This window comes from Ursus arctos, unplaced genomic scaffold (genome assembly GCF_023065955.2).
Source record: "Ursus arctos isolate Adak ecotype North America unplaced genomic scaffold, UrsArc2.0 scaffold_5, whole genome shotgun sequence".
NCBI lineage: Eukaryota > Metazoa > Chordata > Mammalia > Carnivora > Ursidae > Ursus > Ursus arctos.
In genome coordinates, this window is record NW_026623067.1 from 55,928,158 (window position 1) to 55,942,991 (window position 14,834).

The 14,834-nt window shown below is 42.1% G+C and overlaps 1 long non-coding RNA gene across 1 annotated transcript in view; it reads right to left on the bottom strand.

Annotated features, from left to right (window-relative positions):
• Positions 1-14,834, bottom strand: part of LOC130542745 (uncharacterized) — a 30,421-nt gene that overhangs the window by 11,165 nt on the left and 4,422 nt on the right. Inside the window, exon 2 of the long non-coding RNA XR_008957523.1 lies at positions 10,074-10,190. This is a non-coding gene — a long non-coding RNA (uncharacterized LOC130542745). The remainder of the gene's footprint in view (positions 1-10,073; positions 10,191-14,834) is intronic.

The following is a 14,834-nucleotide window of genomic DNA, read 5'->3' on the forward strand; positions in this document are numbered from 1 at the left end:
GGCCTAGAACTAGGAGGCCGAGCTACTGCAGAAGGGAGTGATGGAGCACAGACTCAAAAGTAGAAGCACCTGAAAATATGAATAGAATGAGCTGCTTAGGGACGCCTGGGTGTCTCAGTCAGTTCAGCAGCTGCCTTCAGCGCACGTCATGATCCCGAGGTCCTGGGATGGAGTCCCACATCGGGCTCCTTACTCAGTGGAGAGTCTGCTTCTCCCTCTGCCTGCTGCTCCCCCTGCGTGTGCTCACGCTCTCTCTCATCCCTCCCTCTCTCTCTCTCTTTGTCAAACACATAAATAAAATCTTTAACAACAACAACAAAAGAATGAGCTGCTTAGTGAGAGCGTGTTTCCATTCACTGAGGAGGTTTAAGCAGAAGTTGGACAAGCACTAATCAAATATGCTATAAAAGTGATTCAAGCTCTTGGTAGGAATTTGGCTCCAATGACCTTTAAAGTCCCATCACCTTTGAAATCCTGTGATTCTAATCATTCCGTAGACAGGCCTCTGATAACGTTTTCATAACTTCTGCGTGTAGTTCCTACACGCTCCTATAGGTGGCACTGCGGTACAAGATAAGACAGCAAACGGCAGCTCCTACGGGATTCTCCCAGGCTATGGTAGAGCTTATATGGTAATACATGATACCCACGTATATGGTAATACATGATACCCAGAATGCTTCTCAATTTTACAAAATCAGAAACCTGAACCCATAGATTCAGAACACCTAGACACAAAAGTTCTAGTGATTCATGAGCCTTTGTGTGCATTAGTTTGTCATCCTTCTCAGCTCTGGACATCTGCCTTATTTCATATCTCAGCTGTGACATTTTTCTTTGATCTATTTGTCGCTCTTGGACAGCAAAACAAGTGATAATGTAAAGCAACTGTTCCTTTACATCCCAGGTGTCCTGCTTCACTAAGTGCACCTTTCACCTCAGAGCTCCTGGGAGTGTGGGGCCCTACAAGCTTTATCCCCCTTGTTTAAATAATAATAATGATGTAGGAAAGATGCTGGGGCTCTGAACCTAAGGCCAAGAAAGAATTCTTGACATGCCTTTGGTGCAAAAGGTGGTTTTATTAAAGCACAGGGACAGGATCTGTAGGCAGAAGGAGCTGCACTGGGGTCAAGAGGAGTGGCCCATTATATACTTTCAAGTTGGGAGGGGGTTAGGGATAGGGAAAGTCTCCAAGGAATTTTGGAAACAAGGTTTCCAGCAGCTTGAGGGGACTAGCCATTGTTAGGAAAAGGTCATTCATTACCATCTAATAACACCTTAGTCCTGAGACCCTTCAGATGTTGATTGGTGGGCCCTTTGCTTGCCGGATGATTGCCAACGTGTATCTTGGGGTTAGAGATAAAGGAAATTCCCAAAGGAATTTTTACACATTCAAATAGACTTACAGGATCCTGGGAGTTGGGCTAAGATTGCCCTTTGCTCTTAGCAAAGAATTAACATTGAGGCAGCTGAGTTCCTAGAGGAACGTCACTCTGCCTGTTTCAAGGACTTGACAGTGGCCTGTAGGTAGTAAGGAAATTTAATTTTTCTTTTGTCTTTGTTTCCTACATCAGTAATAATAAATAACAACAAAACAAAAAACTATTTTTCCAGCACAAGTTCAGACCAGTGCCCCAAATATGATTGTCTCTGGTTCTCTTCCTTTTCCCCAGCTAAAGGAGATTTATGCTTTGTGTCTTACAAACTAAACACTTAATATCTAGCTCTTCCTGACAAGTTTGCTATTCATCAAAGCTGTAAATTTGGTTTCTTTATTTCTCTTATCTGTTTTAGATTTACAAGGTCCGTGGGGAATATCTGTTCCTCATCAAGGAATGTCTCCATCAATTCCATAGATTCAGGTTACTCTGTTCCTACACTCGGGTCTCAATTCCATGAAAACTTCCTAACACTAGAAATCTTTTTTCTAAAGAGAGTGTGTGCGCACCTTTGTGTCAAGATGTCAAGAGCAGGGGGAGGGGCAGTGAGAGAATCCCAAGCAGACTCCACGCTGAGCGTGAAGCCTGACTTGGGGCTCAATCCCACAGCTCCAAGGTCATGACCCTAGCCAAAACCAAGAATCAGCAGTTTAACCATCTGAGCCACGCAGGCACCCCACATTAGGAATCTATAAAACTGTCAAACACAATCATTTTTGGCATAACTTACCTCTGGGCTTTTTTTAAACCACGGATTTTTTTTTTTTAAGTGCCATTGGTAAACCCCAAAACCCAAACTGCCTTTAATACAAAAAATTAAGAGTTGAGTAGTAAAAAAATTCCACATTCATTCTTTCAGTAATTAGATTTTCAATAGAAATGGTCATTTGGGGTGCCTGGCTGGCTCAGTAGAGGGAGGTTGTAAGTTCGGGCCCCATGTTGGGTGTAGACATCACTTAAAAAAAGAACGAAAGAGAAGAATTCTCACCCTTGCACCTTATTTCAAGTATGTGTCCTAACTGCCTTGGTCAGCTATAGGCACAGGCCTACTAATATCGGATTGAGTCTGGTTGTTTTCTTTGTGTTTTTTCAGCAGTGTCCTCTTTATTAGCTCGATCTGAAGAATACGTTGTCATAGCTCACAACATTTGCCATCTGTCCTAATTTGTATACCAACTTTCTAGACTTGGTCTTTCTGTCTTTCTCTGGAGAGAACAGAAACAATTTATTTTATGTTTAGAGCAGTTAATAGGTATTTACAGAAACACCTTTGAATCGTCTCCCAGAAAGAAGGGTAGCACCTGGTTAGGTAGTCCTCCAACTTAATTATCTCTGTGGTTTCAAAAATGTTCGCAGCAATTCCAACACTATCTGTGTAAGTGAACACTCCTTCCACCGTCATATCACAAAATGGAAAACTTTCTAAGGAATCCTATGCATTTGGACATACACATCCTGATAGGTTTATTTTGTTTCTTATCATCTTCATAGCATGTACTTAAGTCCTTACGCAGCTTATAAAACAGGAGACTGCTCTAGTGAACCTTGGGATCTTCTGCTATCAAGCAAATTGCAGAGCTTGTCAAAAATGGAAGAATTTAAACTTTGTGGATTCAGATTCAAATTTAGCATTCGAGCCCCCAAACAAGCCAAATTCACTGCTGCTGTGATGGAACTATGTGCTGGGTGACCCTAAGGATGAAACAAACCAGGGTCTCTCTCTGCATTTCATGCATTTTGAATATAGATGTGGCTGGTATAGGGACCAAGGCAGGACACCCCAAGATGGGACACTCTGGCATGAAGTTGATTCTGAGCTGAAAGCAATTGAGACCCTACAGGTTCAAGACAAACTTTTGCCTCTCCCTTAACTACATAGAAGAATCTAAATGATTCCCAGAATAAGGGTTATTAACAGAGATACATTTCATCTGAGTGACCCATCTGTCTGGCAGGGCAAGCCTCTAATTACCAAACATCTGCTATTCTTTTTATTGTCCTGCGAATTGCATTCCTTCCCTCTGAAGTCCCAGACCCCTATCTATCCCCTTCTCCTCAGTTCAGGATGACATATAGACCTCATTTTGCCTGACTGGCAGTGGAATTCCAGTGTCTGCGTGGATTCCCCGTATGTACACCATTAAATTTTATTTCTTCCTGTCTTGTGTCAATTTGATTCTTAGTCCAACTAGAAGGACCTAGAAGAGGACAGGGATTCTTGCTCCCAGACACTGGCATCAGACCGGAATGAGGGAGAAGCTTCAATAGCTGATGAAAGAGCTTCTCAAGAAAGAATAAAAGTTTTTGTTTTCAAGGCCACCCTCCAACCAAAAAAAAAAAAAAAAAAAATCAACACGAGCCTACACTGACTTCAAGAAAATTTGCAATGAGATTTAAAACAAACATTAAGCAAAACACAACAGATGCTCCAGAAATTGTGTCTCATTAGGGCACATTGAGGGGTGCTAGGTCTCTGCAAATGTCCACTTAAAAGGCCTCTAAAGATTTCCCCAATTTGTGAACATTATGTTCACCCTGTGGTGTTTTTAGTAAAACTAAGACCAGAATTACACAGATCACGTTGAGGAGAAAAAATTTCTCTTTTTCCCTTCTAGGTTCTTTGGTTGGCCTAATAATTAAATGGACATAAAAGAGATTCATAGGAGAAAAACAAATTTCATTACATCTATACGGGAGCCCCACAATGATGCAAGACTAGAAGGCCGTCAGACAGTTGAGGCTTAGACACCATTGTGAGCTGAGGAGAAGGGGGTGCGGGCCTGGGACTTCAAAGGGACGAAGACAAGTAACAGGAATACAGAAGAACAAATGTTTGGTCAACAAATGTTTGCCAGGCCATGCAGATAAGTCTTTCTGATGTAAAAAGTTATCTCTGGTTATAGCTCTCTTCCTGGTACCAGCTCCCGGCCTAAATTCCTCTAGGCAGATAAGGGAGACGTAAAAAGCTTTTCCTGAGTCTGTTGGGTCGTGACCACCTTCAGCTCAAAATAATCCACATGCCAGCGGGGTATTTTGGGGTGGCATATTCGGCTCTCCTCCAATAACAACTTGACTAGGCTCCTGTACAATTACAGCATATGAAGCGTAATTTTATACGGTATTTTATTGTGGTCTGCTTGGCCAACATAAACAATTTGGAAAGCTTAATGCTGTACAAATATAGTTTGGGAGGATGACTTCTTTAAAATGAAATCAAGCCCCTAATGAGCACAGGGCATTATACGCCACCGATGGACCACTAAACTCCACCCGGAAACTCGTAATACACTACATGTTAACTCATTTGAATTTAAATTTTAAAAAAAAGGAAAAGGAAAAGAAATCAAGCCCTAAACAAGGATAACACCTCCCTTCATTACTTTGTTTCCATGAGAAACCAAGATTCAGCATGATGTACACCGACTTAAAGAAACTTTTCCCAGCGCACACCCAGCACAAGGATTTAACTTCACATTGCACGTGAACTCAAAACGCAATGCAAAGTATACAAACATCTCCGCGTGTGTCAGGTGGTTTGGTGTCGAGGCAACTTCAAGTTACCTCAGGGACTTGGGGATTTACTGTACATTACATACGGAATTAAGAAAAATGGGGGGGGTGCCTGGCTGGCTCAGTCAGTGGAGCATGTGACTCTTGCTCTCAGAGTCGTGAGTTCAAGCCCCATGTTGGGTGTGGAACCTACTTAAAAAAAAAAAAAAAAAAAAAGGAATCTCAGCTCCATAGCCAGGCATCATGGGGCCCAGCTGGACAGCAGGCATGACAGAGCCTGGGCGGCAGTTCTCCCAGCTGGAAGGCACCGATGCAGCAGCAGCCAGAAGGGACCCCAAATTGCCTCGGCAGCTGTGTTCACTGAATCTCCATCATTATGGCGACTCAGCAGCTCTCTTCGTTGCTCCAGCTCAACTCCTATCAACCAACCACCTCACTCTGAATATCTTTTCTCTACATCATGGCTTGCTTTACTCATAGCTTCTGCTCTGAGTTTAAGGGTTCTACATTCTCTTGGCACCCCCGCCCTGCCCTCCATCTGGGGAGGGAGCCCAGATCTGCTTCCATTATCAATTGCCTGTTTCTTTCCCTCCATCACCAGTACAAATTCTTTTTTTTTTTTTTTAATTTAAATTCCAGTTAGTTGGGGCACCTGGGTGGCTTAATCAGTTAAGCGTCTGCCTTCAGCTCGGGTCATGATCTGCAGGTCCTGGGATCAAGCCCCGCATCAGGCTCCCTGCTCAAGGGAGAGTCTGCTTCTCCTTCTCCCTCTGCTGCTCTCCCTGCTTGTGTGCTCTTTCTCTCTCTCTCTCTGTCAAATAAATAAATAAAATAATTTTTGAAAAATAAAAATAAAAAAATAAATTCCAGTTAGTTAACAAAAAGTGTAATATTGCTTTCTTTTTTTTTTTTTAAGTAAGTTCTACACCCAATGTGGGGTTTCTACTCAACACCCCGAGACCAGGAGTCGCAGGCTGACTGAGCCAGCCCCAGTACAATTCTTGAGAGAGAAAACTCCATCGATTTAGCTGGTAGCTCAGGCTGCCTCACAGGCCCCAGCCCGAAGCTCTCATATTTGGGTCTGCAATCACTGGTAAGGTTTATTAAAACACAGACTCCTGCACGCCGCCCCCAGAGTTTCTGATTCAGTAGATCTCCAGGGGAGTCCAATAATTGCCTTTCTGACAAATCTCCAGGTGACGCCGATGCTTCTGACCTTGAGGCCACACTTGGAAAACCACTGCTGAGCTACAGGTTGATGGGCCTCGGATAAGAGGTCCATCAGCGGCTGGCAGGGGCATACATTGCATGGTTTTGAATGTCACCAGCTATGACTAAGGAGCTGACAAGTGCCGCTTCCCGCAGCAAGAGGCCCTGGACATGAAACTTTGAGTATGGACTGTGAACAGGCAAGCCGCAGCCGGACACTGTCCCCGTGCACTCTCTCAGCGAGGCCCAGCATCATTCGTTGAGCGCTACCATGTGCCAAGCCTTCAATACACTAAGTTAGTGCAAGTACACCACCAGGTAACTTGAACTTGCAATTACGAAGGGCGCAGCTAAATCATGCCGGTAAGCTCAAGAAGTCAAGATGAATGCTTTGGTTCCCTTGTGAGTATAAAGACACATCAAAAGAAAACTGCAGAAATTCTCAAATCGTATTGCAACGTAAACAGAAGGGTGAGAGGTGCATAAGCAGGAAAAGCACATTCCAAAAAAAACAACGAAGATAAAATCATTAGTTATGCAGTATGCAGAAGTTCTCACTCTGAATAAACCGAAGTATATTATGATGAAAACAAGGCAGACTCTGAGCTCTCAAAACCCAGATGCATGCAAAGGAACAAGCACCTCTGAAAAGGAGGAGGTGTCCAGCAGATGTGCTAGAGGCAGGAAAAAGCCGAATATATACTGGTTTTAGGAAAGGTCCTACATGACCAGCCTGAGAAATGCATTCCAGGCAGAGGAGTATGCACAATTGTTTTTCTGGACCATGTAGAATCCCGACAGTAGATCAGGCTACAGCCCTGCTTCCTTCCCTAGTCATTCCGGGTTGCTTCGCTCCTCTTTCCCGATTCTGGCTTTCCGCGGCAAGCACTCCCGAACATCACGGAGGATTCTCTTGTATTACACTGTCCTCTAGTGGCTTCAAATAGTTTTCGGCTCCCCCCCTTTTCTTTTTCTTTTGAGAGAGAGAAAGAGAGGAGGACAGAAGGAGAGGGAGAGAGAGAATCTCAAGCAGGCTTCACACCCAGCGCAGAGCCCACTGAGGGGCTCGATCTCACAACCCTGAGATCATGGCCTGGGCTGAAATCAAGAGTCAGACACTTAACCGACTGAGCCACCGGGGCGCCCCAGCTCATCTCCCTTTTTTAAGGCAGCGTTTTTCACAGGGCCACCCAGACATATGGTGTTTAACAAATGTCTGTTAAATGGACTGGAATGACTGGCAGAGACCCTACGACGACCATGACTAGAAAACCTATTTCAGCCACCATGAGAGAATGGGTACTCAGGTATTTTAGGCTCAGGTTCCTTACGCCCTCTTCAGCTTTCCTTGAAAGTGAACAATGCGGTGTGGTTTGCCTTTCAGCTCTCCTACAGGCTCAAGGAAGTCCAGGGTAAACTTTTAGGTAGGATAGCCTGGGAAAGCAAATATTCCAAAAACGATCACTGCAAGTTCTCTATGAATAAGAACAAATACAGAGAGTTGAAGTGTTGACGTTGGTCTCTGTTCCAGAACATTGTGACTGCGAAGCATTTCAAGTGAGCCTTCACATCTCAGTCATGTCTGAAAGGTGAGCAGCTCACTTACTAAATAAGGAAACTAGGGGCGCCTGGGTGGCACAGTCGTTAAGCGTCTGCCTTCGGCTCAGGGCATGATCCCAGCGTTCTGGGATCGAGCCCCACATCAGGCTCCTCCGCTGGGAGCCTGCTTCTTCCTCTCCCACTCTCCCTGCTTGTGTTCCCTCTCTCGCTGGCTGTCTCTCTCTGTCAAATAAATAAATAAAATTAAATTAAAAAAAAAAAGGAAACTACGTAAGCTTATGGCTCATTAATCTTTCTTTCGTCTCAGCTTGGTATATTGTGCGTTTGGGTTCTGATTTTTTGTTTTCCTTTATGTAGCCATTGAACAAGTGTTTATTGCTTCTGCTAATTGTAAGGCACCCTGATGATCATTCTGGGGGCGTGGGAGGGGGGTGGGAGTGCCGATGGCACATGTCCTTGCCTTCAAAGTGCTTACGGTGTGGAAAGAAACCAGAATTTACATAGATTCTATACAAGCAGTGTTTCAAAGTGCCCCAAGAGAGGGGCGCCTGGCTGGTTCAGTCGGTAGAGCATGTGACTCTTGATCTTGGGGTTGTGAGTTTGGGCCCCACATTGGGTGTAGAGATTACTTAAAAATAAATGAAATGGTTTTTCTTTTAAATGTTTCCCAGAGAGTAAAAGAAAGGTAGTTATAAGGAGTTCAAAGAAGGAAGAGGTCCCCTCTGAAATCATCTTTGAATGTATGGCACCTGTCATTCCTGACTGAAGACCGTTCAGGAGCAAACAAACCACAGAGAATTAACATGACTGCGAGCTGATATCATCTGTCTACAACAAGACTGTAACTGAGGACAAATGCCCCACTCCTGTTTTCCATATAATAGAAATACTACTGGATTCCAACTCAGAAAAAAATTTTCACTCAGGAAATATTGGCTTTAAGATACCTCACTAGTTATAGGAAAGAAAAAAAGAAGATAGTGACCCTGACCAGAAAGAATGTATTATATAGTGGGGGAAAGTTGTGAACAACCCTCCAATTTAAGCTGAGCTATTTTTTGAAGTTTTATTTTTTAAAGATTTTATTTATTTATCTCAGAGAGAGGGAGAGAGAGAGCACAAGTGGATTGAAGGGCAGAGGGAGAAGCAGACGCCCCACTGAGCAGGGAGCCCGATGAGGGGCTCCATCCCAGGACTCCGGTATCATGACCTGAGCCAAAGGCAGACACTTCACTGACTGAGCCACCCAGGCACCCTTGAAGTTTTATTAAAATAATTTATAAATACCTAGGTGTTAGTACTGGTTTTATGAGATTTTTTTTAAGTTTTATCTTTTTTTGCCAGAAGAAAATATTGCAAAACATTTGTTGACAAAGCAGTAGTATTTGGAGAATATGAAGAACTCTATAACCCAGTTTAAAAACACAAATTAGGGGGTCGCCTGGGTGGCACAGCGGTTAAGCATCTGCCTTCGGCTCAGGGCGTTATCCCGGCGTTATGGGATCGAGCCCCACATCAGGCTCCTCTGCTATGAGCCTGCTTCTTCCTCTCCCACTGCCCCTGCTTGTGTTCCCTCTCTCGCTGGCTGTCTCTATCTCTGTCAAATAAATAAATAAAATCTTTAAAAAAAAACACACACACAAATTGGGGCGCCTGGGTGGCACAGCGGTTAAGCGTCTGCCTTTGGCTCAGGGCGTGATCCCGGCGTTATGGGATCGAGCCCCACGTCAGGCTCCTCCGCTATGAGCCTGCTTCTTCCTCTCCCACTCCCCCTGCTTGTGTTCCTTCTCTCGCTGGCTGTCTCTATCTCTGTCGAATAAATAAATAAAATCTTAAAAAAATAAAAAAATAAATAAAATAAAAACACAAATTACCCAATCAAAAATCGGGTGAAATACTCAGACACTCCTCAAAAGAAGACAGAGAAGAGCCTATAAGCATGTGAAAAAAAGCGTTCAACTTTTATTAGTCAACGGGGAAATGTGAATTAAGTGAAATATCACCAAACACCTATCAGAATGGCCCAGCACCAAATGTGGTGTGGGGAGGAGCAATCAAAACTCTCATTCAAGTTGGAAGGCTTGTAAAATAAAATAACTACTTTGGAACAAAGTTTGGCATGTTTTTATAAACTTAAAACATATACCTGCTCCTAGATATTTACCTGGGAAAAAGGAAACACCTGTCTACACAAAGACTTGCCCAAAAATATTTATAGCAGTTTAATTCATAATACCCCAAACGGGAACAACCCAGGTGTCCATCGGTAAGGAAATGAATAAAGTGTGTTATTTCTTACACCGAACACACAGTAACAAAACACACAGCCACAAAAAGTAATAAACTGATACATACAGTAACACGGATGAATCTCGAAAATATTCTGTTGAGCAGACGTCTCACTCAAAGAACTCATTGTAGGATTCCATTTATCTGAAGGTCCAGAACAGGCAGATCTAATCCAGATCTAATCTATGGTGGAAGAAAAAAATAGATGTTTCCTCTGTTGGGTGGAGGTGTAGATAGAGAAGAATATGAAGGAATTTTGTGGAGTAATGGTAATGTTCCACAACTTGACAGGGGTTTGGGTGACAAAAATTGATGTATTTGTTAAAACTTGGCAAATGTATACTTAAAATGTGTGCATTTCATTGTACGTACATTTTAAATCAAAGAAAAAATCTGTAAACAAATACTCAACTACAATATAGTGTTCAGTATTGTAAACAAATATTGAACTATAATATAATAATAATATACATGCTGAAGTATATTTAGGGGAAATGTGTTAATGTCCACAGATGACTTTGAAATGCATCAAAAAATATAATGGAACGGAGCACCTGGGTCGCACAGTCAGTTGAGTTGGACCCTCTCCCTCTACCCCTCCCCCACTCGAGCTTGCTTTAAAAACATATATATTATGTTATATTGTATTATATATATGTATCAGTGATGTTGCCAGGTGATCTGGGGACACCCTGGGCCCTGGGACCTCGATCCAGCGAGACCCAAAGGAGTCCCCAAAGGTTCTTGGTCTTGTCACAAGAATGAATTTAAGGACAGACATGCGACAGAGCAGATAAGCAACACTTGCGGGTAAGTGAAGAGTACGCTCCGGAGATAGGAAAGTGAAGGAGGTCCGGAGAGACAACTGAGTGCCCTGGGGGTTGGATTTCTTTTTTCTCTTTTTTTTTTTTTAAGATTTTATTTATTCATTTGACAGACGGCCAGTGAGAAAGGGAACACAAGCAGTGGGAGTGGGAGAGGAAGAAGCAAGCTCCCAGCGGAGGAGCCCGATGCGGGGCTCGATTCCAAAACACCGGGATCACGCCCTGAGCCGAAGGCAGACGCTCAAAGACTGATCCACCCAGGCGCCCCTCTTTTTTTTTTTTTTTTTTTTTAAGATTTTATTTATTTATTTGACAGAGAGAAAGCACAAGCAGGGGGAGCAGCAGTCAGAGGGAGAGGGAGAAGCAGGCTCCCCGCGGAGCAGAGAGCCCCACTCTGGGCTCCATACCACGACCCGACCCGGGATCACAACCTGAGCTGAAAGCAGACGTCCAACCGGGCCACCCAGGCACCCCTGGATTTCTTTTATTGACAGTTGCTAACTAGGAGTTGGAATGTTCATTACTTGGGGTGGAAAGCAGGGTTTTGGGCTTTTCCTTCCGAACTTGGTCAGAGGGCCCCAGTCATGGCATGGGCTATAGGAGCCTGACTGGTTTGAGCCGGCTTCTTGCCCTGGCAGGCTCTGACTTTGCGGAGAGCAAGCCAGGACTTCCTCATTCCTGACCTCCAGGTATCCTGTTAGAATTAAACTGCTTACTTGAACGGTAAGAGAAAAGATAATTCCTTTAGAAGAAAAAACTAAAAGATCAGAAAACAATTCCCATATTCTTGAAAATGAGAGAGAAAAACCAAGAAACATGTCAGCAGATGTTAAAACTTAATGGTTTAAAAAGAAGTTTTAATTAAAATGGCAACGATCTACAATTTTTTCACCCATAAAATTGCCCAAATATTTGTCCATTTATTTTTTTAATTTGAGGTAACCAAACATACATTCCTATTTTTTAAATAATATCTTTATAAAGATGTAATTCACATACCATCCAATTCTCATATTGAAAGCATACAATAAAATGGTCTCTAGTATATTCACTGAGTTGTACAACCATCACCTATTTTTTAAATAATATCTTTATAAAGATGTAATTCACATACCATCCAATTCTCATATTGAAAGCATACAATAAAATGGTCTCTAGTATATTCACTGAGTTGTACAACCATCACCACCAAAATTTTAGAACATTTTTATTGGACCCAAAAGAAACACTACCCATCGGCCATCACTCCCCAGCCTTAGGCAATCATTAACCTACCTATATATAGATTTGCCTATTATGGACATTACATATAAATGGAATCCTACAATATGTGCTCTTCTGTGATTGACTTCTTTCACTTAACACGTTTCAAGTTTCATCCATGTTGTAGCATCTACACAAGACTCTTACCAGAAACATGGTTGCAAATATTTTCTCTTCCTATTCTGTGAATTATCTTTTCACTTTGTTTTTTTTTTTTCTTTTTTTTTTTTTAAGATTTTATTTATTTGACAGAGAGAGAGACAGTGAGAGAGGGAACATAGCAGGAGTGTGAGAGGGAGAGGCAGGCTTCCCGCTGAGCAAGGAGCCCAATGCTGGGCTGGATCCCCTGACCCTGGGATCAAGACCTGAGTCGAAGGCAGATGCTTAATGGCTGAGCCACCCAGGCGCCCCATATTTTCACTTTCTTGATGGTGTCCTTTGAAGCGCAATGTTTTTAATTTTGATGAAATCTAATTTGTCTTTTTCTTTTGTGAGTTGTGCTTTTGATGTTATAGCTAAGAAATCATTACAAGGTCACAAAGGTCACAAACATACACACCTATATTTTATTCTGACTTTATAGTTTTAGCTCTTGAATTTAGATCTTGAAATATTTGGAGTTAATTTCTGCCTGTGGTGTGAGGTGGGGATTCAAATTCTTTTGTATATGAACGTCTAGTTGTCCCAACACCATTTGTTGTATAGATTATTCATTCTCCACTGAATTATCTTGGCACCCTTGTTGAAAATCAATTGAGTGTAAGCATGAGGGTTTCCTCCTAGACTCTCAATTCTATTCATTGATTTATATATCTATTCTTATGCCAGTGCCACACAATTTTGATTACTGTACCTTTGTACTAAGTTTGGAAATTGGGAATTGTGAGTACCTCAACATTATTCTTTTTCAATATTATTTTGGCTATTTGAGGTCCCTTGAATTTCCATGTAAATTTTAAGATCAGCTTGTCAATTTCTGCAAAAATCCAGCTAGGATTTTCCAGGACAGATATGGGATTATTGAACATTATTGAACTGCATTGAACCTATAAATCAATTTGGGGAACAGGGCATAATATTCAACTTCAATAATATTAAATATGAACACGGGCACCTTCCCATTCATTTAGGTTTTCTGTAATTGCTTTCAACATGTTTCACAGTTTTCAAAACATTGTCTTTTACACCCCCTTTGGTCAAATTTATTCCTAAGTATTTTATTCTTTAGGTGCTATTGAAAATGGAATTGTTTTCCTAACTTCATTTTTGGATTGCTCATTACAAATGTATAGAAATGAAATTTATTTTTGTATATTGATCTAGTATCCTGTAGCCTTGCTCAACTTGTTTATTTCTACCAATTTTTTTTTTTTTAAAGATTTTATTTATTTATCCGACAGAGATAGAGACAGCCAGCGAGAGAGGGAACACAAGCAGGGGGAGTGGGAGAGGAAGAAGCAGGCTCACAGCGGAGGAGCCTGATGTGGGGCTCGATCCCACAACGCCGGGATCACGCCCTGAGCCGAAGGCAGACGCCCAACCGCTGTGCCACCCAGGCGCCCCTATTTCTACCAATTTTTTTAAGTAGATTCCTCGTATTTTCTGTGTGTAAGGTCATGTCATCTGCAAATAGAAGTAGTTTTACTTCTTTCTTTCCAATCTGAATACTTATTTTCCCATACCCTTGATGATAGTGTGCTATTAAATTAGCTAATTTTTCTAAATAACTGATAAATAATATTTTCTTTTTTTTGGTAAGGAATTATTTTCAGTTTGTTTTCCCCAAAGGGTGTTGCTACCAGTTCAGTCTCTAATCAGTTTCAGAAGAAGGAGAATACTATGTTTTCCTCCACTCTGGAATATAATTGGTACTGGCACTTAAAAGCCCTTCAGTAAACACTTTCTTTTTGACTACTGAGTGGATGAATGGATAAATGGAAGGATCAATTCCTGAAACACCTGGGGCATAATTACAATGAAACTTCAAGATCCACAATAAAATTCTGATCTGCTAGTTGAAAATGTATAAATGTGAACTGTATCTCTTCATCTCTTCATCTGTATCCCCCTCATCGTTCTTGTACATGATGTTTTTCATTTTTAACTGCTCACATTTAATGTCTGCTAAAAACATTACGCAGAGTCCCTACCTGCAAAGAACTCAAATCCTTTAAACTACCCACTGCTTCCCTGTAGAGCTTTGCAGGTGTCGTAGGAAGCCCAAGATCTCTGAGAATTCCAGAGCACTCAAACCCCCAATCTTCTTCCTGCCTGGTCAGGACAGATATGGAATTATTGAACATTGTCTCGCTTTCCTTTTCTGATTTCAAATAGAAGATAAGAATATGTTTGGCATCAGATGAGGTCATCTTACGAGTCTGGGGCTGCTTTCTCCACTAAGGTGCAACATATTAGGTGATGGTTTTGAAAAGCATTGTTCTGCTCCTTGGTCTGAAATAAAATGCACTTACAAAATCTATATGCAGCTTATTGATAGTTGGGGTTTGGTACCATATCACCTGTACCATTCAGTGTTCTTAATTGCAAAGAACCACCTCTACTCTGACTAGTTCCTGCAGGGATTTGTTAAGGAATATTGGGTAATTCACAGAACCTCTCGGAAGACCAGAGAGCCAGGCTCTGCCACCAAGGCAACAGAAGCAAGGCCCAACCACACCAGGAAGGCCACTCTGCCAACCACGCCACTGCCACTGTCACTTGGAATGGACACCAGAAGCTC